The sequence below is a fragment of the Copadichromis virginalis genome, linkage group LG20, assembly GCF_057382275.1.
Source record: "Copadichromis virginalis isolate Kocher_CV1m ecotype Utaka linkage group LG20, C_Virginalis_male_GT1.1, whole genome shotgun sequence".
Classification (NCBI taxonomy): Eukaryota; Metazoa; Chordata; class Actinopteri; order Cichliformes; family Cichlidae; genus Copadichromis; species Copadichromis virginalis.
In genome coordinates this window covers 18,728,506-18,754,596 of record NC_140637.1, presented here as the reverse complement: position 1 = coordinate 18,754,596, position 26,091 = coordinate 18,728,506, and the positions used below count along the sequence as shown (strand labels likewise).

Genomic DNA, 26,091 nt, shown 5'->3' with positions numbered 1-26,091 from the left:
TGGATTACAGTATTAGCAATAGAGTTTTCTGTATTGCTCTACAGTACTTGTAACAACAAGTTTAGCAGGGCTCCATGGGTATATCTTGTAAAGTCTTTCATGTTACTGCATCTCTGGTTCATCACATATAAAGTCCACGATTTCACCAGGCATGCAGAGTCAGATAACTGCTAATTGTATGGCAGAGGCAGATTTCTGCAAGGTAGCCTACTGGAGTTTTAAAGCACTCCCTGTTTTGCAATTGCATGGTAGACAGCCAACAGTCTGACAAAAGCACTTGCAAATCCAAAAACACAGCATGCAGTGTAAAATATGCTTCAGAGCCAGATTCCTCAGTTTATGACCAACAGCCTTCAAACTGCTAGCCACAATAAATGAGTATGCCAAGTGTCTGTCAGATGCTATATTTTATTTAACAGCGAATTGAACAATGAACTCCCCCAACATGGCTCAAACGTCAGTGTTAAACAGCTCTCATATAAGGTGTTTATGTCTCCTTATTTGTGTTAATGTGGCACATGATGGAAGTGGTGTTAGAAAAGCTGCTGTTAAAAAAGTGATGGCAAAGCATACAAAATTTAAATCTGACATTTTTATAACAAAAAAGAAAAACACTTTTAAAAGTGGACAGTAACGCTGTAAACATTACACCAAATCTGCACCGACAAAGAGCAGATTGATTGACATTTACATACTCACTCAGTGACTGATCTGCTATACAGTCAGCGAAACTGCGGTCATCTAGGACAGGATATTTACAGAGACACTAGGACTCTGTGTACAGCTTCAGGGCTGCACGAATACTCTGACTGCAAACATAAACAACACAAGCATCTACAGAAAAAAGTATGACCATCCATCAGCGAGGTCAGCAGGGCACTTACACTTTTATGTCAACAAAATGATGGAAATCCTGCTGATGATGTGAACGCACTGACTGAGATAAGGATGTTAAAAAAAAGGTGTTTTGCAGATCATCTCACTAAAGAGAATTAAAGAAGAGCCTCTTTCTCATCTATCGCATTGTGCACTGATCCAAAGGGTGGTCCAGAGGGCCTCATTTACAAACCTGCTTGGGTAGATAAAACAATGCTTATTCTCACCTGCAGCTGAATGTGATTCAGCTATTATCAGGAGGGATCCTTGAAAAAAGAGGGGGTGGGGGGCGGATGCCAGGGTTTGAATGCTGAGTGAGGAGCTGCGGGGATCATTTACAGCCAGTTGCCATACATTCTCCCTCTCCCCCTCAGCACATCCCCTTTCCCTGTCCCCTGATAGGTCGATTAATCATTCTGTCACAGAGACAGTGACCCAATCTGCATGTAAGGTTGTGCAGAGGAAATGTGACGGAGCAGAGGGCTTCTGCAGCACTGCAGATAGGCCGCATCTAATAACAGTTAAAAAGGGAACATACGCAGGCAGTAAGACTGCTAAACGTAAGGATTTACCCACTATGACTGCTCTGAAGAAGTGGCTTGGCTGAAATAAATAAATAAATAAAATATGCACAGTTATAGATAATGAAAATGAGTATATATAAACCTACCTAGACTAGCATAAAGACTGCAAACAATGTAAATAGCACTTCTTTAAAAGTTTTGGTAGGTCAAAAAAGTAATGCCTCTTTGACGCCAAATCGAAAGTAATGCCTGAGATGCTCAGCTTATGGCCCACAGGTAACATTGGGATCACCAAGTGGCTGACTGGACCACCATTTTCTAATCCACTAAGAAAATTTTACCTAGGAGGTCCCAGCTAAGTCAAGCCAAAGGATTTCCAATTAAAATGCAGTTGATGCTCCTGGATGCAGTAAAAAACCAGACGTATATATCCGAACCAAGACGATATATTCAGTAATTTAATGTAGACCTGCTTGAAACTTAACTGTTCAATGTTCATGTAACTTTTCAGACTACTAATCACTGGGTAAATTCAGAGGTTTTGCTGTAACACTGTTGGTGTTACACAAAACAGTATGATGAAACATGCTGAAAACCACATCACTAATTCTCCAAGTATGCCCCTTCTCTGTGATGTGCTCTCTCTGACCATCGCAAACTGTCTCCTCCAATGAAGCTAAGGGGCCAGAAAAGAAAGCTGCTGGAAATTTCGCCATGACTAGCATGTTTTTTTTTTCTCCCTGTAAAGATTAAAGAGTGGTGAAACTTCCCCGTCAGCACTGCAGGAGGCTGTGTCTAGTGACAGTGTCTAACCGTTTAACACTGAATCTCCCTGCCATCTCCTGCCAGCGACACACCATCACATGGGCTTGGGCCAGAACTGGAAAGGCTTGACTCTCACCTGGAGTGAAAAACAAATGGCAACTGAGCAATCATGGTGATAGCTGTGTTAACGTGTCAGAGAGGAAATCACTGACTCATTCTTAGAGTCCAACATGGCTGGCATTATCATTTTAAACAAGCTTTTGCTTGTGGAATACTTTAAGATTCAAGCTTAGGGAGAAAAACAATTTAACCTAAATAAAGCTATGGTAAGTTGGAAAACAACAGTAATATGGGTGCAAGAGGGCACACCCACTCTAGCACTATACTGTAACACAGGATACAGGCTGCACAGTTAGAATAAGCCTCTTTTCTTTGTGTTCCTCTTTAAGCAGTTCCAGCATTCGGGCACCAGCTGCCTTCTTGGTGGGAGCCAAGAGAAAAAAAGAAATAAGATTGGTGAACTTCAAAGCTTCCTCTCATTTTTCTAGTTATGTATGAGAGACTCTGAGAGTATTTCTTAGTGCGAGAGCCACTGGGAGCGGCTGCCTGAGGTTTGAACTTAATGAGCCTGCCTGAATGTTTTAGAGCTTGACAAAAAAAAAAAAGAATCATCAGAGCATGCTCAGTATCACATAGCCTCTTGAATACTCTGCACTCTGCATATTGGACATGTAAATACACAGATAGAGTACCTACAGTTCTGCATGAACATATAATATGATCCCTGACATTCTACAGTGTACTTGTCCTACTCGACTTCTTAGAATCGAATGATCATGTGACCATTTCAAATGCAAGCCATTGACTGACTTTGATCATTGTGACACCAGATACTAGGGGAGAAATAGACCTAGTTTAAATCCCAGTATGTTATTCAGAACAAGGCGGAAGAATAAATAATGAATTGATAATTAACAATTCTCTTTGTGCATGATGTAAAAATTGTGTTGTATTTGTAATTTGCTTTCAAAGCAGGATCAAAACTCCTGGCTTTCAAAAACACTGCAAAATAACACCCTAGCTATTTTTAGTCTATTTGTTAAATAGAATTTTAATTAAATGGAATTTAATGATAACTCTGCTGTGATAATGATAGGCTCAGAATTGCAAGAGTCAGCATTAGGAATTAAGAAGTACACGCAGCTCATTATAGGTTTCGTCCTTGGTACTGTCACCTCAGTGCTGCCTATGCTATATGTCCCATGAGAGGCAGCAGAAAAAAAAGAGCATCCTGCAGCACTTTATGAAATCCCCACCCCTCCCTCTATACTCCTCAGCACAACTGTCAGTCTCTTTTTGTGTCTAACTGCTCAGTCTAAAAAAATAAAGAGTAGTGGAGCTTGTGTCTGTTTTGTTACATTGTGGACAGACCTGGGGTTTGTGTGTGTGTGTGTGTGTGTGTGTGTGTGTGTGTGTGTGTGTGTGTGTGTGTGTGTGTGTGTGTGTAGTGTGCTTTTTCTGGCTCCACTTGCCTGTTTCTTAGTATTTAGGGAGGTTATGAGAGAAACCGGTGTAGCTATAGGGGCAAGCACAGCATCTGTCAGCAGGGCAGCCTCCTGGACACTCTCCAGGAAAGAGGTACAACATCCACCAGGCAAGCTAAATGAGCCGTGATCAATGAGAATAATATACAGAGCCAAAGCTACACTCCCCTTCCAAAAAAATTTACGTAACACTACCTGATTTGAAATGATTAATTTCGTGAACTCAAGGTCCTGTGGCTAGATCCCGGGGCAGATAAGGGCCCAGGAACGGTCTGTATTTCTTTTACAAGGAATCGTCTCGGAGTAAAGTTGGGAACACATGCATCGGTAACATGCACACAGCACCTGCGTTATTGTATAAGGAACGAAAAAAGAAATCCTGAAGTTGGACGCTGCAGGTAAAAATCCTCCAATACAGCAGCAACCATCAGCCCGTAACTCTATTCCAGATTCCACGAAGGAAGTGTTCAAGCAGAGCTGAGAAGAGACTTTAAAATACATCCTTACCTAGCACTACCGTAATTCCGTAATCCTGTTCTCCACAACAGGCAAACCCATTCACCAAATAGGCACTTAGGATTAATGCTACAGTGCCTTAATAATGTCCCTCGACTGCTTTCCCATCAGCACCAGAAACTGCAGTCCTCTTCGCACTGTTTCCACTGCAGCAATACTTGTTCTCCTATATACACACACACGCTCTCTCAGTCATTCTAGCTGTGACTACCCCCACCTCTGTTTCTCTCAATCCCCTCCTCCTCTCCCTCTCTTCACTCTTTCTTTCACTGAATGGAACCCCCTCCCCTTCTTTCAGCTCTCCCTTCCCCTCGCTTTCTCTCCATCTTCAATCTCTCTCTCCGTTCCAGCACTCGCTGCTCGGACAGCTGATTTGTGATGCTGCTCACAAGGTGCTGTATGCAGCAATCTGTGCACCGATGCATAAGGGCAATCCAAAAGCAGCCAGATGCTCTACAGTTTGACCGGCATCCATATCCTTATTCCAAAAACCACTGCTGCTGAAGGACTCAATTGGTTTCGGATGTATCCCTCAGCTAACAAGGCTGCAAGTGTTTGAAAAAAACAACAACAAAAAAAAACGGGGAAATGAAAAGAGGACAGAGGAAAAAAATGATATATTACAGAAGACACCACTATCCAATAATATGCACACACTAAGATGCCTGCTTACCTCAGCAGTAGTTTGCTGCTTTGGCTCTCTTTTCATTTATCTTGTTTATGTTCTTTGACTAACACCCCTGCTACTGTCATAATAAAAGATTTATTCTAGATATTCATACCAACCTAAACCTTATATAAATATATAGATATATAACGTTAAAAACCTTTCCACCATGCTTTACATACTGTAAGCTGTGAAGCTTGATAAATAGAATCTTATCTGTATAATTCTTTGTGTAAATATTGCAAAACCATCGAAATCCACAGCTTTTTTTCCCCTTACAGTGGGCGTTTTATTGGATTAATGAGAAGATGTAATGCACACTTTCACTTGACGCCAGTGGTCAACCAGACAGTTTGGAGCCCTTGGGGCACTGCTGTGTGTCACTGGGAATTATCATCCTCCCCTAAGTGAATCATCCACCTTATTGGCCTGCAATGAGCGCTGGAACCAAAAATCAATAAAGTCTCAATCACTAAAAAGGGAAGGGGTAGGGATAGAGAGGGGGGTGGGTTGCTGCAATTTCAAAACATACATCTGGAAGGGAGGATTGCAATTTGCTCCCTTTCTGTGACATTGCCATTTCTCAGTGCTGGGGCGAGGCCGTAATAGATACTCGCTGTTTTTGAATTAGAAGTGATTTGGTAATTAAAGGGAAGGTAATGGTATTCCAATAAAGTTCACATAAAGAAAAATGAGTAGAGGGCTCTGTACATCTTTGTCCGCTCCATATATCCTCACCTTCCCCTTCCAATTGATGGACAACCTGCTTTATCTCCTAAACCACAGCCACCCCTTTAATAGTTTCTTTAATAACAAATTTTACTAATACCGTTAATGACAGTGGTTCAGTGGTTAGCACTGTCGCTTCACAGCAACAGGGTTTGATCCCAAAGTGCCAGATGGGGCATTTCTTTGTGGAATTTGCATGTCCAGCCTGCACTTTCATGGTTTCCTATCGGCTTCTTTTCAAATTCTAGGTGTGAATGGCCGCGAGTCTCTCTGCTTTAGGCCTGGCAGACCTTTTGCCTTACAACAGGTGCGATATTACAGTTGGATGGATGGATGGATGAATGGGTGGATCTTTAAAAACAGCTAGCAAATGTACAATTTGAGTTTTATTTTTAAAGGCTAATTTACTAACCAGCTGATTTTATGGTTTACAGCAAACTCAAAAAAATGTTTTTGCATCTTTGTTCAGCTGTACACTGATACACAATTGGTATTAGTGAGTTGTTAGAGCAGCAGGAGGGTAATTAAGGAATTGATTCAAAATGACTACAGTGCTCAATCATCAATCCAAGAGTGTGACTCACTAATATGCATGCGTGTGTTTATGTCTGTGTCTGTGTGTGTTTAATTAGTAAGGAAGTGAAAGCTGAGGAATAAGCTGTACCAGACCTTGGCTAGACAAAGCACTTGCTATCATGATCTTTTTATTGTTGGTTTTGGCTTTATCTGTGTCTTCTGGTCTTCTGTCAACAACAACAACAACAAAAACTGAAATACGTTCTTAAAAATCACAGAGACACAATCCCTCCCTCTAGTTTTCCGTAGGGTGAAAGTAAAATGACAGCCTTCCTGTCTGCTAATTTACAGACCAGCTCTGCAAATTAACAAATGTGACAATATCCTGCCATCATCGTCGATCTATCTTTTTCACATTATAAGAGATATTTCATAGCCTTGTGCCCTAGTCTGAATCGGTATCTGAAGAGTGCAAACAGCATAATGATATGCTGAAGATTCATAGCATGCTGGATTCACCCGTAGTAAGCAAAAATGGCTTCTCTTCATTGAAATGTGAAACACAGAAGGGTTTTTAGTGGCAAATGTATCAACGCTCTCATCATAATTTGTTTGCTCCCGACTATTGCTGCAGCAGCAGATTCTCAATACAATAATAATCTAGTAATCATCTGCATAATTTCATTGAGTAATAAGTATTAAAAAAAACTCTAACAGACCTTACTTTGAACTAAGCAGGCCAAGTCTCCAGAGAGGTTCAGTGCAACTTAGAATCCATATTTAATAAGGGCTGCGTGTTGTGAAGACTAACTGCACAGAGCTCACAGTCATGTATTAGGAGCTGCTCAGTCAATAACTATAGGCAGCCATTAAAATGCACTACCCAGCCTTCTCTACAAAATCACATGTAGCACCATGTGCTTTTCTGTGCAATATTAAACTCACGTAGCTCCAAAAATGTGACTACATTCAGGAGGAAACCAGAATCTTGCAGTGACTCCGCTACAAACATTCACAACAATCCAAGTACAAATAAAAAAAATGAAAGAAATAGAAAGTGTGAAAACAAATGCTAAAAGAAAAATGCTACAAAAGCTCCCTAATATAACTAATAATTGTGTGTGTCACTGTCTCAAAATGATTTTTTCTGCAGCAGCTACGTCAATAGCAGCTTATCCAAAGTGAGCACATCATTACACCCTTGGCCAGGTCCAGTAGATTTTTTATTTTTCATGTGGATTCCCTATTTGTACGTGTATTTACTGGATTAGGAGTGTGTTTCTGTGTGTGCTTTTGTGTATTGCTTTTCTCTTTAAGTACTAAAATAGAACATCGAAAGGGAAGGGGAAAATAAAAAGCACATAAGGAGAAAGAAACCACGAAGCTTATTTTCTGTGTATGTGAGTAGAAAAAGGAAACATTTCCAGGCAACAATTATAGGTCCTGACACAGCACATACAGCAAATGTGCAAAAACACATGACATCATCTCATATTTATTTTATTAAGCGTAATCTTTGCATTTATGCATGTAGCTTGCATAAAGCGGTTCAGTGTTGTCGCTGTTGCCCTGTCTCCAAATCTTTTTAGTGACTGCTGCCTTCATGTTCTTGTGGTAAATATTTCATGCTGTGGCTAGCAGTCAAGGATTTAAACTGGGGGTTCTGTATCTTTGCTGACATGCGGTGCTGCAGATGTGAGATGAGAGCAACAATGCAACACTTTGTGTTTCATTGTGTTGGCTCATTTTAGATCCGACACAATGAGGGAAACCTCACTGCTAGAGCCATATAGATACATGTGTGCTTCCACGCTGCTGTTAAGAAGAAGCAGGTGAAATGATCAAAGATTAAAGGGGTACTGTAAGGGGGAAAAACATAATTTAGGACTAAAGGACATATTTTGGTAATGTTTGTTTTAAAAAATGGGTCTTTAACAACTCCACAAGTGAGTACATATACTTATCATATCTATTATTATTATAATGATTTGGCAGCTTTAAGTAAAACACAAACAATCTGAAAATCAAACTGATCAAAGTTAATCTTCGCATATATACACCGTTAAAAGGCGATATAAGTTATAATGAATTTCATATCGACCACTGATCACAACTGACAACTATTTTATTACTATTTCATCAAAACAACATCTTTTATCCCATTTTTTAGAACTTACTGGTGCTTTCATTTACATGTTCGCTCACATGTTCTTCTCACAGAATTACCACATGAACTTGAAGGTTTTTTACAGTTTACAAACCAGGCGATCAGCATTTAAATAATGGCATCAATCTTTGTTATTCGCCTATGGTGCCACATTCAATCCTGAAGCTGATCCCCAGCTCTTACTAACTAATTGTGCGCCACTGGTCCCCGGGGTATGAATTCTCATTCAACAGATGAGCTGATCAATATTAATAACAATGAGGCTGACACAGGGCAGTGAGGGCTGAATGACGGCAGATGGATAGAGCCAGTATAGAGGCAGAAGCAAGTAAGCATCTTTCAAGGCGTGGCTGTTACCCACTGGGGTTTATTAGCTGTCTGTAGCCCCTGCAAGGCTGGAGCTTCCATCACTCATGGAAATGATTCTGATTAATCAGCTGAGTGCTGGAGTGTGCAGGGTATACTGGAGACGGGCAAATCCTACAGTAAATCATATTTGCTCACAGTGGGCTGCGCCGTCATGCGAACCACGCCTTTCCCGCTCACTACATACTGCAGTGGGCTCCCTCCTCCCTGGCACATGCAAAGATTTTCTAAGAACAGATGGTAGAGCGGGGAAAGCCCGACTCACTTTTCATGCTGACATCTAATGCAGTCCAAAACATGTGATCACACAGGGCTAAAATTCGATTGACATATTTCATAATGCAGCGGTGATTTAATTTTTTTTGGACTTGCTGTGTAGCTCAAACATTCTACCGAAAAGAAATTTGGTGTGAGACAAACGCAGCCGTTCTTCAGAAAGAGTTATTTTCTATCTCTCAAATAATAAAATTCAACAGGACTTTTCTTTCGGGTCAACTACTGTTTCACCCCAAAGCTCTTGAGAATGTTATATTACCAGACAGTTTCAGAGAGCATCCAGCCATAGACAGCCTGCCATGTAGGCCGTGCTTTCAGTGGACAGTAAGGGCACAGAGGCTAGCTGGATTTCTGAAATGACTAGGAGAATGAATGATATTTCTGAAAGTGGAGCTGCAGAGGATGGAATCATGTAACAATGTGCAGTGATCTGTCTCTGCTTAAAAAGAACGGTCACAGCAATGATTCTGGACCGCTCTGCTGAAGTGGAGAAGCTTCTCCTCCCCCTCACTCCCTTCTCTCTTTATCCCTCTGTGAACTTTCCAGCTCACCCCCAACTAATGTAGTCAAATACATAGTATGCCTTTGCTTGTCTTATACTTACAGCCAAAAGCTTGAATCTTGAAAGGTATATCTGGAAGTAATCACAGTGAGAGTGTTGTCAGATGTAAATCCTGTAAGAGAAAGAAAATGGCATTTTTATCCTTGGAGTAAAAGAACAATCTATGAGGAAATGCTCTTGTTTAGTAGTCCATCCATCCATTCACTTCCGCTTATCCTTTTTCAGGGTCGCGGGGGGCACTGGAGCCTATCCCAGCTGTTATAGGGCGAGAGGCGGGGTACACCCTGGACAGGTCGCCAGTGTGTCGCAGGGCTAACACACAGGGACAGACAACCATTCGCATTCACTTTCGAATCGCACTCATTCACACCTAGTGGCAATTTGGATTATCCAATTAACCTATCCTCACAAGTTGCATGTCTTTGGACGGTGGGAGGAAGCCGGAGTACCCAGAGGGAACCCAAGCAAACACGGGGAGAACATGCAAACTCCACATAGAAAGACCCCGGCCTGATGGTGGAATTGAACTCAGGACCTTCTTGCTGTGCGGCAACAGTGCTAACCATCGTGCCACCGTGCTGCCTTGTTTAGTAGTTTAACAAAAATTCAAACTTGGCAAATTTAAGGTTGATGAAAAACTTTATTCGTCTTTTGGGTGATTTGAAAGCATTTCAAGATAATATATGACATTAAATCCCACTGGGTGAGCACATATTACTAGTGCACATTACAAAATCTTACTCCAGCAAATCATCATCATTTTGTGCCAATAAATACTGATAGCTGCCTGCCTTTTTTTCACACAAACAAGTTGATAAATCCTGTTTTGATCCCCAAAATGGCAGAATGAATGAATTATCCCTGACAGCTATCCGTTGCACACTACTGCTCAGCAGTTATTGAATTAATTCATTTTCATTACCGTAATGGCACTGTAATGACCTAAGTCAACAGAGCTTTGATTTCACAACACAGAAATCGTTGCTTAGTTTGTCTCCAAACCTATGTGCCACAACATCTCTAAGGTGTGGTTTACTATAAAAAAGCATTTACCTTTAAGCATATCAAATCAGATTTCTTGTCAAAAACAAGACAGTTGTTCACCACGACTCTTAGAGCTGGGTTAGACAAATAACAGATTTTAACACAGGCAACATGTCTCCCATTTGTGGAGTGCATTGTTTGCTGAATTTTGTGAAGAAAATCACCTTTGGTACCATCAGTGTCGAAAACAGGAAATGTCTGACATTTCCTTACTTTAAAAATAGTCAAAGGCTACAGGTGTTATTGATAATTTGGGAATTTCACTTATTACTTTTCTGGCCAAGAGTAAGCTGACAAAATCAATAACAGTTTTAGTTCTTTACTCTCTGCACACCCAGAATTGGTTGACTTCATATAAGCTGACAAAAACCTCCAAAAACATTTCTAAAGCTGTTTATCACACTTAATTTTCTTCTTCCTTTTTTTGTAAATCTGCACCAAAAAATGCAGATCAAATGCTAAGCTAAGCTTAGTATCTACGTGCATTTATATTTAGCATATAGACATGAAAGTCACATCAATTCACTTGTCAAAGAAAGCCGAATAAATGTTCCCCCATTACGATGCAGCTCTAAGATCATCTGTTCTTTAGTGATCTTGCAAATCAAACTTTGCTGACAAGAGCAATGATGAACTTCTACAATCAGTCAAATTCCATCTTTATGCTTAAACCTCAGAGGATATTTTATTTGGGGCCCAATTTCCTTCTTCTGTTTTGGCAAAACAATCAATTTCATGACTCAGTGGACTTAATTGCTTTATTGTAATTGTATCATGAAAGACATCCACAGGGAGAGATAACCAACTTCATTTTGTGCACTTCAGTGAAGGAGAACAATCCATACAATTTAAACCTGCCATCACCAAATCCAATTTTATTCTGTGAATTTCATGTATGTTATACATTCATTTGACTTTTCTAAACAGTAAAACTCTCAAGATCGCCACTGAGATCAATTCATCCTTTGGACCTGCTGAGACAAGAAAATCTAACACAGCTACAGTACTGAAAGAGATTTTTTTCTTATGCTGGTGTTTTATGGTGTTGTTTTTTTGTTTTTAATGTGAACACACCCAAGGCAGATGTAGACAACAAGATGGCTGATGAAAAATATCAGGACTACACAAAGGAATAACTTCAAGGTACATGGAAGAATACAGACTTTTTTATCTTTCAGCACAGAGAAATACCCGCAGTCCTCATAGAAACACTGTGAAAGTGTCAAAGTGAGCTGTTTGCAGCTAGCTGAGGGGCACTGGTGACAGTAAGGAGAAAAGCAGTGCTTCGACACTGCTTCACGCTGCAGCTAGAGTCCAAGAAAACAAGCGGCATTTTTTTGTACCCTAAAAAGACAGGTCAAATGACAGAAATGTGACAGAAATGCAGAATGAAAAACAAAAAACAAAAACATTAAATCTAACTGGATCTCAACCTTAAACCTTAACAGAGAAGTTGTTTTTTTGTACTGCATGCTTATATAATACCATAATCCAAAAGAATCTCAGAAATAAATCTCAAAAATAGATTTTACCCTGTAAGGACAAATAGAAAGTAAAATCTCACTCTACATCATAAATTAGCTACCTGACAAGAGAGACAGACCCTGATGTGCAGAATCACAGATACAATCATGTTAAAGGGAATTGCCTCGTGGTGAAAATAATTGGATCCTTCCTCACCTATTTATGCCCTCAAGGGACCAAACTACACAGAGGAAAAATAACTGAATTTGATAATGACTTGGGGTTTTTTTGCTTCCCATATAAGCCCACATCAGTGAACCATACTGGCAGTGGACTCCTATCAAAATGAACATGACGACCCAAACTGACAAAGGTCAACTATAGTACAGATACCTAGGTAATTGCAATCCGTTTGTTTATCACACTACAACATGGCACAGAATATACATCATCAACTGTTATTTTTGTAGCACATGAACTTGAGTTACAGTTGACTAATTGCTAGATGTGACATGCAAGATACACAAAATACAATAATTCAGTTGCAAGGTGATTGCACAGGCCGCCTGGTGTCTCCAAACAATTGAAGTCTGACTCACACTGCAATCCCACTCAGTCCAATCAATAAAGGTTTGCAAATAATTCTAAACACAGACAGGTTGCCAGCACATTGCAAGCATTCTTCGTTGATCGCTGCAACTCAGCTGCAACGCGTGTCTCAACTCAGCTGGTTGCCAACTTGTATTCTGGATATATTCCTGTACATAAGTAAGTCAGGAAGTCAAAATGTCATTTTTGCTGTTAAATTATGACTTACAGTAACTATGTCGCTATTTGTGGAGGAATTTCTGTTTCAAATTATGAGGTTCTGACTGTACTTCAAACTGATATTAGTAGTTTAATTGATTGGCAGTAATTAATGAGAATTTCTGTTCAGTGTGAACATCTATGTTGACAACAACCAACGTATTATTACCAACTTCCCCCCCAATCAGTCGCAAACTGATAACAGACTTTACCACCACGTCCATGGACAAAAGTCACTTTGAAGATGGCAACTAACAGCAAGCAGTCAAAGGTCTGGTCCCCATCTTTAAAGCAACCATTTCAAACAAACCATTTCAAAGGTAATGCAGTTCCAAGTTCATTTCACACAGTTGCAATAACTGTGTTTGTGCTGTGGTCTCCAACCACTTGTTTTTGTTTTCCCAGTGGGAAGTTAGCATTAGCTTGCTGCAGTGCTTACTAAAATACTTCAAAACATATGATAACACTGCAAAATTTCAGGGGCAGGATGACCAATCGGCTATTACATTAAGACAAAATTTTACTTGCGTTAATATTTCATACACCCAGCATCAAAATAGTTGCAAAATTTCCAAATCACGTTGATCAAATCTCACTGATGTCTAACACAAAGAATCCTCTGATTAGTCTTTTTCCCTGGATGATCTCTGTTTGGTAAGGATCACCATGTAGTCCAGCGACAACTGGAAAAGTCAAACAGTATGAAACTACAGAGCCTTCCCATTCTTTATCGAGATTACTGTGCAGCTTTTCAGACAGCACTTGAATTGCTCAGCCCCGAAGGATCCCATGTTTTCTTTTTCTCTCTCAGTCTCTTACTCTCTCTGTCTGTCTCCAAGACACGTGGCTCTCCATGACGGTTGCTACAGGAGACTTTTGGGGGCTCTCAGCTGCCCTGGGTCTCTGAAGCATAGCATATGAACACTGGAAGATGTGCATGTGTGAGCAAGGAGCTTTCCACGCAGGAGGGATCTGGCCCAAATTTAATCTCTCTATTGTGAGGATGGCGGATAAGCGAGAGAGAGAGCGAGTGAGAGAGAGAGAAGGGCCGTGCCTGCTGAAATCCCACTGGCAGTGCTGCAATGCAGGGGTTTAACAGTGAGCCAGAAGGCAGGCAAACACATTAAAGAATTGGCCTTTGCATGACACACAAGACACACGAATTTACACATAAACATAAGTGTACACAGATGAATGATCGCACGCATGCATGCTTACAAAAGCCAATTTGATATGAGATAGCTGTGCAAATAGAATTTGACAGGCAGGAAATAATGATATTAATATTATAAAATGATGTCACATTGAGTTTTTAACGTACATTCTCTCTAAGTTCTGTCATTTGCAATTTCTTAAGTATCAGGTTGCATTGGTAATGCAAAGACAGCTAACTGAGATAGAAACTGTTAAAAAGACTGAAATGGTAAATGTTCAGAGCCTTCAGTCTTCAAGTCCATAATTGGAAATAGAAAAAAAGCAATATACATATTTTAAATATTTATAATTATTCATGTGTAGAAAAGTATATACTCTCACAGCCACTTTATTAGGTATACTTTGCTATTACTCGGTTGGACCCCCCTTTTACCTTCAGAACTGCTTCATTATTATTCTTGACATTGATTAAACACAGAATTTCAACAAGGAAACTGAAGGAATGTTGGAAACATTTCTCTGCGATTTCAGTCCATACTGACATGATAGCATCAGATAGATTTGTTGGCTGCACATCCATGATGAGAATTTCATGTTCCACCACATCCCAAAGGTGCTTTATCTGACTCAGATCTGGTGACTATGGAGATGATTTTTGTACAGTGAACTCACTGCATGTTCAAGCAACCAGTTTGAAATGATCTAAGCTTTGTGATATGGCGCATTAAACTGCTGGAAGCAGCCACCAAAAGACTGGTAGACTGTGCACACAAAGGGAAGGACATGATTTCAGGCAGGTTGGGTTATTTAAATGAGGGGCTTAAAGCATTCCAAAAAATATTCTGCACACCATTACACCGTTCAACAACAGCCTGAACTACTGATATAAGCCAGAATGGATCCTTGCTTTCATATGGTTTATGTCAAATTCTGACCCTAAAATTTCAGCAAAATTTGGGCTCATCAAAACGGACATTGTTTTCCCGAGTCCATTGTCCAACAATGTTCCTAGCTGACAGGAGTGGAACTCCGTCTGGTCTTCTGTTTCAAGGTTCAATATGTTATGCACTCAGCGATGCTCTTCTGCATACCTTTCTTAAAATTGGTTATTTGAGTTAGTTTTGTCTCCCTATCATCTTGAAGTAGCCTGGCTGTTCTCCTCTGAGCTCTAGCAGCTCACTTGATATTTTTTCTTTTTCGGACCGTTGTCTGTAAATCGTAGAAATAATTGTGAAGGAAAATCCCACAAGATCACCATTTTCAGACCACCCCATCTATGAACACCAAATATGCCACTATCAAACCCAGTTACTCATTTTGATACCTGGTTTGAACTACAGCAGGTTGTTGTAGAAGTCTACATGCCTAAATGCATTGAGTTGCTACCATGTGATTGGATGACTAGATATTTTGTTAAGCTCTAGTCAGGTAGTTCTGCTGATCGGAAGATTGGTGGTTCGATCCCTGGCTCCCTCAGTCTGCATGCCAAATATCCCAAGTTGCTCTCCATCCATCGGCGTGTGAATGTTAGTTAGAAAGCACTGAAAAACATAAGAAAGTGCTTGGGCAAATGGGGTGTGTTGTATAAAGTGCTTTGTGTAAAGGAGAGTAAAAAGGTGCTATACAGGAATCAGTACATTTAATAAGCAGTTGAAGAGGCGTCCCAAACAATCATCTTAGGTGTGTTTGTGGTGGTAGGTGATGGTTTATAAAAGCGCATACCTTAAATATTTAGTTCTTTTAAGATTACATGTTTCTGACTAACTGACACTAAAAATAATTGTTAACGTGCACTAATTAAATTTGATTAACACTGGTGCAAAGATATACCTCCAAGATAACAACGAATCATTTATAATACGATTCCTATTAATAAGATGGACAGGAATATCAATTTTAAGGCCCTTAGGAATTTCTATGTTTAGGTTTTCATTCATCAGCTCAGTGGGCACAGTGCACCATTTTTCTGAATATAAAGGAAGGGGTGGAGGCAGCCATGGGCTTCACTTTTAGCCCATACTGTTTCCCAGAGTGTGAGAGGTGAAGAGCGTGATGGGTGGCTGCTTACATGACAGATTGCTGACTGCGGGAGGCTTTTATAGTCAGCAGAAACACAAAATTTGTGACTCCTTGGCTTCTTTATGTTCCCATTCAGTGAGTAGACAAACAGAGAATGATAACATTTTATATCTTTAAAAATATTTGATCTTGAATAAAAAATGGAAGTCAACATTAGTATTTGCAGGATACTCTAAAATAAAATATATTAAACAATGTTTTGTAATTTGTAAACTTACTACACCTGGCAATGTTTTTTTTCTTATTTTTTCCCCTTGGGCAAAGCCTCTGATCTCCTTTTTCTTGATATGCTGTGACCACTGTTGGTTTATCTATAAGCCCACCAAAGCTTTGCTGTCATCATGTCACCCCTCAAGAATTTTAAGGATTAAAAAACAGCTCCCACGGCTCTTCTGACACCAACAGCTTGGTTCAGTTGGGCATTTTGTTGCTAGTGGTAACTTATAGTGGTATAGTTTAACTGATGTTAACACATCCAGCATGTTGTCAGTTCATGAAAACCTTAACATGCGTCTTTTGTTCTATTGCCTAAATACTTTGTTAGATTATTGTCCAAATGTTGTACTAGCGCTGGTATTATAGTTTGTATGATTTGTGTTGTAAAATTTTATTTCCTATCATTAGCTTTCCAGGGGGCTAACAAACCAAGCTAGCAACTATACTTCCTGGACCTAATATTAAGGTACAGTAAAAGCTGAGTTAAGTAAATGTTGAATTAATATTGGGATAATTGCTGTGTTAGGGGCAGAGTTGTCCAGGACCAGTCAGTTTTGTGGTTGTTGTTGTTTTGTTTTTTGTTGATTTATTGTTTTGTCAGAAATTTCTGAACTGAATTCTTAGTTCAATCCTAAACTATGTTTATTGATAAGTGAGAACAGAATTGCAAAATACTTCAAAAAATACTTCAATACATGCTAGAAATAAATGATGTTTATCCAGCAGGATAACAACTCAATCAATTTGTTTGTTGAAGGTGACAGTCAGTTCACTGTATTCAAACGGCCTTCACAGTCACCAGCTTTCAATCCAATAGAGCAACTTTGAGATTTGGCACAACAGGAGATCGCCATCGGGGATGTGCAAACAAGAAGTCTGCAGCAACTACGTGAAGCTCCATGTCAAGTCTCAGAGGAATGTTTCCAGCACCTTGTTGAATGCAACAAGATGCTGGAAAGGCGCTTTGTGCAACAAAGAATTAAGCCAGTCCTGAAAGCAAAAGGGGGTCCAACCCTTTGCTAGCAAGGTGTAACTAAAAAAGCGTGTCTACTGTAAATCAAACACTTGTAGGAAAATGTGCTTTTATTTTCTTGACAATTTTTCTCAGATGAAGCTACATCTTTGGTGATTTTATCTCAAAACTATTTGAAATAAGTAAATTTGTCTTGATACATGGAAAAACTATATCTATATGATTTGATTAAAATAATTTTTAAATGAAATGAAGTGCATATATGAGACATCTAACGTTTATGTTTTTACAACAACGACTGCTATTCATGCTGACAAAAGGGGTCATTACCAACCCAGCAACCCACTGCACTCATGGTGTCGTAGCCCTACTAATCTAGCATGAAGTAAGGTGCAACATGAAAAACTGAATTATTGGCATAATGGAACAAAAACAGAAGAACTCAGCATGATATTTTAGTCCATAAAACCAAAACCATTATCTAAAACCAAAACTTTCTGACAAACTACAAGACCGTTAAATAAGTAATCTTGACTAAGCTAGATCTACTTTCACTTTCAAAATGAACATAAAATGCATTTAAAGTCGAGTTGCATGTAGAAAATTTTCAGAATAGGATTAATGCTTATGTTTATAACTGGATGGAGCTATTGCTTGATTTGTGAAGTACTGTATTTAGTCTAAAGGAATATTGATACAAATACCATAAGAGTGATAATAAAAGAATGAATTCAATTTGGGCATAATTTGCGTATGTGAAGAGATCAAAAATAAAAGATGCACATAATTTGAAAATCTGACTTTGACAAAGCTGTTTTGCACTTGTCACTGTTGATCAAACACCCTCATAATTCTGTTAATTCAAGCATTAAATAATTTAAAATGGGTAATACCATCTCAGTAACAAGAAATAATAGCTTGTAAAGCTAATTAAAGACAAACAAGTCTGAAATGAGTGAAATGCTTGAACATAAAAACAATCTGGTTAGGAGATATCTCGTCAGACACAAAGTATATATTACCTTAACCAAGTCTTAATTGCAGGGCGCCGTGGTATAATATATGAGGATTCAACATTTCTGATTTGGAATCACAACAACATTTTACAACAATATTATAATGCCTCCATAGCCCATCTCTTGTCTTTGACTGCTGCTGAGTGATTAGCTGTAGCACCTACACACATACAAGGATGAAAGAATAACCTAAAGATGTTGCTCTCATTATTGTGGACTGCTCTGCGTTAAGCCAGGTTATATCATATTTAATTTAGATGCATAGGTTGAAAAAAACTGCTGTGGCTACAGATCTATTTCAGTTAAATTTAAAATGGCTGCATCAAATCAATTTCAATGTCCTATCTGGCAGCAGTTAAAAAGTAATTGCTCCATCAACTGCATGACACAACTTAAACATCAACAAGAATGATTCGTTTTTTTGCACCATATTTTTCAGTCCTCAGATTTTTTAGAAAAACAATGATCTGACTTCACATATTTGAAGCAAGTACTATTTTTCACAAACCCACTGTCCATACATCCTGGCGGAGAGCGCCTACTTTCCTCTGGCTACTAGCTTAATTCAGAGACAAGAACTGTGTTTATGTGAAGAAACAAGGCAATTCGTCATCCAGTCCCAAAGAAATGGTCAACAGCAGGGACAAAATGGCACACAATTCAGATTAATTGCTTCCCTACATATCTGCCCAGCGAATAAAACATAACACTACAGACCACATTAGACAGAAAGAGAGATCACAAATGGCTGAGGAATATAATGAAAAGTATTGATTTTCTTATGTTATTTTAGGTGGAACACCCAACTATAAAACGTTGTGATTTAATTATTGTAATAATTGGTTGACCGTTATGAAAGAGGACAATCTATGCAAAGACAAATGGAAAAAAGGATGAACCACTCAAAAGCCTCCAGACTTCAGTGTCTCTGAATTACGTGCTTCCTGAGAGCAGTGTGACGACAGAAAAACAACAAAGTCCTCAGGGGACCAACAAACTCTTATAAATGTCAAATAGATTTTAGTAATGTGCTCCGCAAGCGCTGATTTCTTTTGGACAAGGCCTTTCAACATAATAAACCATGTTACCTACCAAGGCCCATGTATAGCTGAGGGTACAATCTATACTCCTACAGTTCAGTGGGTCTGAACATGTCTGCAGAAAACCAACACAGCAGTTAACCATTATGTTTATTATATATCCTTTGTGCTTTGATCGTGTCCTATCATATAGGTCCGAAATGCTTGAGACTGAGGAGCATCCTGTTAAAGATCAACATTAAGATGCAGAGATAAACTCGAAACTTGTCAGAGGCAGGCAGATGTGCTTTTTTGCTCCTTGTAATGCGGTCAAAGGTATTGTAGGACAAGGGATAGACAAGCCGCAAGTGGCAAGCAAAGTGGCTGCTCATGGGGATCATTCACCTTCACAGCATCAGTGAACTCCATTACAAGTCAGGACCAACTGTTGGAAACCACTGAGCCATTAGTCAAACACAGATTGAGTTTGACAGCTAACCTCTTATGATGATCTCCTTGCACCACATAAAAACTTTTGTTGCCGCATAATCTAGTTGTTGTACTCAAGGAAGACTCGCTGCACTGCTATAGCTCAGAGCAAAAAGCAGAGAAATATCATTGTAATAATAATAAATTTATGTAGTAGAGACAATCAGAGTATTTGAACCATCTAATAAGCTGAATAAACCATAAAATCCTAAATGATGAAATAAAAAAAGAGATATTCTGTCGCCTGTGACTCAAACACAGTCAGGAAATCCTCTGTATAACAGCATGTTGAATTTAATAAGGCTCACTGCAAGTTGTTTCTTCCCACCATGGTGACTTCTCACTTAAAGTTTTTAATGTACACGTTCTTAAATTAAAACTCCTACATGGGTTTAAACAGTTCAATATAGTCTTGCCCTCCTGTGATGATTTATCCACTTGTGTATTAGAGAGAAATATTACTTACTTTTCAAAACTAATGCCATTACTTTTTTCTCAAAGTCACTGTCTCCACCTGAGCGATGGAAGATCTGACCTAAGAACATTGCAATATTTAACTGAGATCATCTGTAAAGTAGACGGAGTCTTTTTCAATTAAGTGTTCATTAAAAACTAAATTAGGCAATGACCTTTGAAACACAGTTGCAAAGGGAAGAGAAGAGAAAGGTAGACGTGCTCTTATAACATCCGTCACTAATTAAAATAAGAAATTTCAGTGCTGTGCTTCAAGGGTGTCGCTTCCTTCATTCTGTCAATAAAAACAACCAGCAAGACTTAATTACATGACAATGTATATGCTATTAGCATCATATTAACATTCAATTGTCACCTACTAGGTTCTAACCTTTTAAAATGTTTAAGCTACATGCCCTGAGAAAGCTTAAATATCTGGCGTGCTCACCTAAAAGTTGAATTATTCCACCGTAGCATAGCTTATATTTATGACCCATTTATACTTGGTTCATATACTTTGCATTTATTTTTTATTAAGCCCACATTTCTTCGTAATGTAATTAACATGTATTTATGAAAGAATTTTTAACAACAAACACAGAGGAATTCATAGATCAGAAGGCATACATAAGGGATGTGCCTGCAGCCAGACAGTAGTGTATTATCACCTGCCCTCGCATGGCCTCGTAATCTGAGAGCGAGATCAACAATCAATGGAAGGAGAGAAGGAGAAGACAAGACCAATCGATGCCTTTTAGAAACACTATGGTAATTTGCACTTATCAGTTTGGAGCAGCTGACTGCTATGAACTTCAAGGAATTGGATCACCAATAGATAGAAGTTCAATTTGAATCCCCAAAATGTTTTTAACATGTTTGTAATCATGGTATTTTAACTGACTTGTCTTGAAATTGCAGTTCTGTGCAGTACAGTGTGAGTCTGTTGTTGCTGCTTTTTATTCAAGTCAATTCAATTTTAGTTATATAGGGTCTTAGTAACAATCGCCTCAAGGCGCTTTATACTGTTTGGTCATGGCACTACAATCAGACAACCCTGATGAACAACCACCTGGCGACGTTGGAAAGGAAAAACTCCCTTTTAACAGGATGAAACCTCTGTCAAAATCAGGCAAAATCCCCCAGCAGCCTAGGCCTTTTCCAGCATTACTAAGGCATGGGTCTCCCTGATCCAACCCTAACTATAAGCTTTACCAAAAATGAAAGTTTTAAGCCTAATCTTAAAAGAAAATCCAAACTGGGATCTGCTTCCACAGAACCAGCTCCGGGGGCCTGTAAGCTGACGCCTCTGCCTCACATTCTACTTTTAAATATCCTAATAAAAGAAGGCTGCAATCTGAGAGCAAAGTACTCCACTGTGATATGGTACTGTGAGGTCTTTAAGATAAGATGAGGCATAATTATTCAAGACCCTGAATTTGAGGAGAAGAATTTTAAATGTAATTCTACATTTAACAGAGAACCAACGAAGACAAGCCAATATGGGAGAAATATGCTCCGTCATTCTAGACCCTGTCAGTTCACTCGCTGCAACATTTTGGATCACCTGAAGGCTGATACTTTATTATTGGTAAAGTATAATACTATAATAATTGTGGGAAACAATTAAGAATGTCTTTTGACTTGTGGATCTTTGGTCCTAAACTGGACTAATTCAAATTTTGATGGATGACACTGGGATATCTGTGGTCAGGAGGTAGACCTGAGGTAGAGGTAGAACTACTACTTGGAATATTGTTGTTTCGATTCCTGGCTCCTCCAGTCTGCATTCCACAATATTCTTGGGCAAGATACTGAACCCTGAGTTCCTCTCGGTGCATAATCTGAGTGTGAATCCATGTGAATTCTAGATAGAAATCTCTTTTGTGGGTAAGTGGGTGAATGGGACATGTTGTATAAAGCCCTTTGAGTGGCAATATATATATAGCAATATATAGCAATATATAACAACCAGTCTATTTGCTCATCAAGTCATCAGCCAATGTTATAGCAATCATTTCGAAATAAAAAAAAACCAACAACAAAAAAAGCAGTTACCAAAATCATTGGTCTTTAACCTCTTGGCTAAATACATTAAATATTTTTTCAGACATTTCAGTCAGGACTGGACAAACATACAAATTGATGGACAGACTGTAGTATAATTACCTAAAAACAAATCTCTTTTACAAGATATGAAAAAATGACTTCTTTCATAAAGCAAATTACCCAAATACTGTGCTGCAGTAGAACCGTCAGACATTTTTGGCAGTCAGAGTCAGCTGGCAAAAAAAGCCTCAGTACTTTTCAGGCTTGGCAGGTAGATGTTACCACAAGTTGCTTTACTTGTTAGCCAAAATCATCCTGAATTTTCTAAAAAGCCAGAGCTCGCTAACACGGGTGTATTTTATGAGTCCATCAAATTATCCCAGCGTGATGTTGTAATGCTAACAAGGAAGCAAAACAGTTGTGAAAGGGGCTTATTAAATGTCACTTTTGAAACTGCAAACAACAACTGCAGGGCCCAGTGCTGTAGTCATTCCAACTAGAAAACATTAGGGACTAAAAACAGTGATGCAACAAATTTATCTTCTGTCTGAGATGAAGAAACTAATGTTAAAGCATGCTAGTGATTACAAAATGAAATGCATCAAATCCACTTGCAATGTGACTGAGTTCCCTTAAATAAATTAAATCTTGTTGCTTTAATGCCAATTTTACAGGTAGCCTTAGGATTGAATTCAGTCCACAATAAAAACAACCATCATTTCTACCTTTTACTGCTTCCCAACAGATGTTAGCAAATGCCCCAACAATTAAAAACCACAAAGTGTTGAAGAAACACATGACACATACCAAATATTTCCACTCGATTGGCAATATTTTAAATCCTACACAGGCATCTGACAGTATTCCATCAATTATTCAGGAGGAGTAAAGACTCACAAAAAGTACTGCACCCCCGGCTATGCAGCAGTAAATCACTGTATAGCACACCATCTGCTGCCTGTCAAAGCCAACGGTTGCTGTGTGCACAGGAGTGTAGTGCAACACTGATTCATAAGTCCAGGGTGATTTCCAGTGCAGGTAAAACAATGCTTTTTCTCTAGATATTTATTATGCCTACGCTTGGTATTAACAAATGATTTCACAATATACACAATATTAGCAGTCTGACCTGAGCTGAAAGCAGTGCAAAAAAGTGCCAACATTTCTCTGGCTGTAAAAGGGTATTAAAAAAAAATATGTCATCAAATATTTATCGCCCACAAGATGGGATTTAAAGATGATTCTCCATCTCGTTGCTGGTTCCTTCACCTTCATTAGTGTTGCAATGCTTAACCTCCTCCTGAGACAAAATATCCCATATTCAGACTTCAATAATGCAACGCCTTCATTCTTAGGGCTGAGGGCTGGCTTGCCTGATGTCTGACTAATCGCTGACAAAGCTATGGCTTCACTGGCTATTTTTGGGCACATAAACAGTGGAGTTTACAACAATATTCCACTACTTTGATATAAACCAACACAAACTATCTTGTTACCAACTGAATCTTTCAAAGTGAGCTTGGTTTCTGTGGCTTCTTCTTTAATTAACTTAATGTCTCCATGTAGTAAAAATAGCATCACTTCCATTAGTTAACTGTCAAAGTGCAATGACTTGGTTTAGTATTAGCTGAGGCTTTCCAAAAACCCCACATATTCAAAAAAATCTGTTGGAAAATGTCTAAAAGAAAACGCCCTGTTGTGAACTGCATTATGTCCCAAACTGAAATGCACAGAGTCAATGCGGTTCTCATTATGTTGTTGATTATCAGTTATTCTGCATGCCAGACTCAATATTCTGTTTTGCCATTCACCCAGTCAAAGAATGACAGTCTAATTATCTGCTGTGTTTACATTTCCCAATGTCTTCATGTAAGACACTGGCTGCATTTCACCCATTCCCTCTCTCTCAGGGAATCCTTTAAAATGTTGATTTAAAGGATTCCCCAAGGCATGTCTGTACATGAAATTACACTGCTTTGAAAAGAATAACACTGCTTTGTGTCTGACATAGTTTTTGCCATAAAAAAAGCCTGGTTAGACATTCCTATTATGGTGCCCATTTCTCCAGTCTTTGAACAGAAAAATCTATGAATATGCAAATGGATTTAAGAATTTGTTTGCAAGATACAAGATGACTCATGTACATGTGCGTGTGTGATGAGCTCTTTAAGCTAAACTAGTTAAGTTGTCACAAATCTTACTAACAGGTCGATGCCTCAAGCTTATAAGTGCCAGCGGAAAAACTGCTCCATTTTCAGCATTAAAACATCCAAGTGAAGCAACATTAACTAGAAGAATTAATGCCCAAAGTTTCCAATGATAAACTTTTACTGTTCCAATTTTATATCTAAATTCTGCTACATTGCTCCCTTTTAGTTAAATTAAGTAATAATGTTTTACTTTTTAGTGTCTGAAACCAAGAGGCAAAATTATGTCTCCCACATTAATTCAGCAATTTATTAAGCAGTGGCCCTCGGAACAGCACTGTACCTCCAAACAGCAGCACTAAATTATTAACTCCACCACATTTAACACATTGCATCATCTCAAAAAAGTGCCACTGGCAGAGCTTAATGTCAACCAATATTTTCATTAAAAATTGATATCTGTGAATGATTTTGGCTTCAAAGAGTTGGAGGAGATCTAATTCCAGCCAGTATGTCCTCAGTGTTTCATGCCTGTCTGATCTGTACTTCCTAATGCCTGTATCTAGACATAAAAACTATGAATTTAAAAGGCTCAGCTAACAGAGATGTGCTTCTTGAAAGGCCAAAACAAACAAAAACTAAACAAAACAACAAGTAGCAGATGCTGTAAAATGCTGCACAACGCAAATGTTTCACAAATCAGCGGTTCAGTTTTGCTCTTCAGTTTTGCTCCAACATTGTGTCCTGAGAATCCCACAAGCGGTGGCAGCTTTACCACGAGCTTTATAAAATCTGCACAATACAAACTGCACAGTTTAACTTCGATTGCAGCTTAACTTTCCAATTTGGATTCACTTCTTCAGTTTGTAATATGAAAATGGTGAGACTGCAAAAATGAAAAGAGCGTTTGTAAAGAGATTCTTCAACTTTTCAGCCACATGCTGGGAACTAGATAAGGAGAAAATGTCAATTTCAGTATATGCATGAATTACTCTGTAATTCACAGTTTCACTTTGCTTTCAGAGTGAGAGCAGCGCAATCAGCTAGTCACCATTAATTTCTCATAGAGCTCAGGCCAGCATGGAGTCAGACAACAGGCTTGACAGCTCAGATAAAGCCAAGCTGAGACGTTAACCACTTTTTGCTAACAACAAACAAATTTCCATAATTTGGTTTCATTTTATATATGTAAGACTTTATAACGTTCAAGACATGATGCGGTTACCCCCACTGTGGGAGTCGGTTCCTTTTTTTTGATGGGGGGCACTTTAATTGATTGTACTTCATTTTTGCTTGCCACTAGAAATTGTACTACCTGTAATGACGATCATGACAGTAAATATTAAGGCAGAAGTATTTAATTTGTCTATTTTTAAAGACAGAGGTAAATTCAGAGCATTCTGCAGTAAACATATGCTTAGACAATAAAATGTAAGTGACGAAAACAACTGATGTCAAACAGTTCAAATATGAATATTTCAGCTCATGTATTTAAGTGCTGTATTGTTGTTCGACTATAAGAAACTTGTGTAGTTATACACAATCAAGGTCCTTTAAAAAAGGAACCTTGATTATAATGATTATGTGAATTACAGGCCGATCTCTAAGCTCCCGTTCCTCTCTAAAATCCTTGAGAAGATAGTTCTTTCACAACTCCAGGCGTACCTGGATGAGA

General features: G+C 38.8%; 1 protein-coding gene across 6 annotated transcripts in view; it reads right to left on the bottom strand.

The window, feature by feature from the left end:
• The window catches only part of LOC146684637 (synaptotagmin-2-like), a 126,852-nt gene that overhangs the window by 23,816 nt on the left and 76,945 nt on the right, over positions 1 to 26,091 (bottom strand). For 4 of the 6 annotated variants that reach the window (XM_085444201.1, XM_085444199.1, XM_085444204.1 and 1 more), the window contains one exon: positions 9,551 to 9,620. The exons of 1 other annotated variant lie outside the window; for it this stretch is intronic. The gene's annotated coding sequence lies outside the window, so the exon portion shown is untranslated. Of the gene's footprint in view, positions 1 to 4,216; positions 4,406 to 9,550; positions 9,621 to 26,091 lie in introns of those variants that run through there. One more of the 6 variants, XM_085444203.1, reaches the window with a different exon arrangement.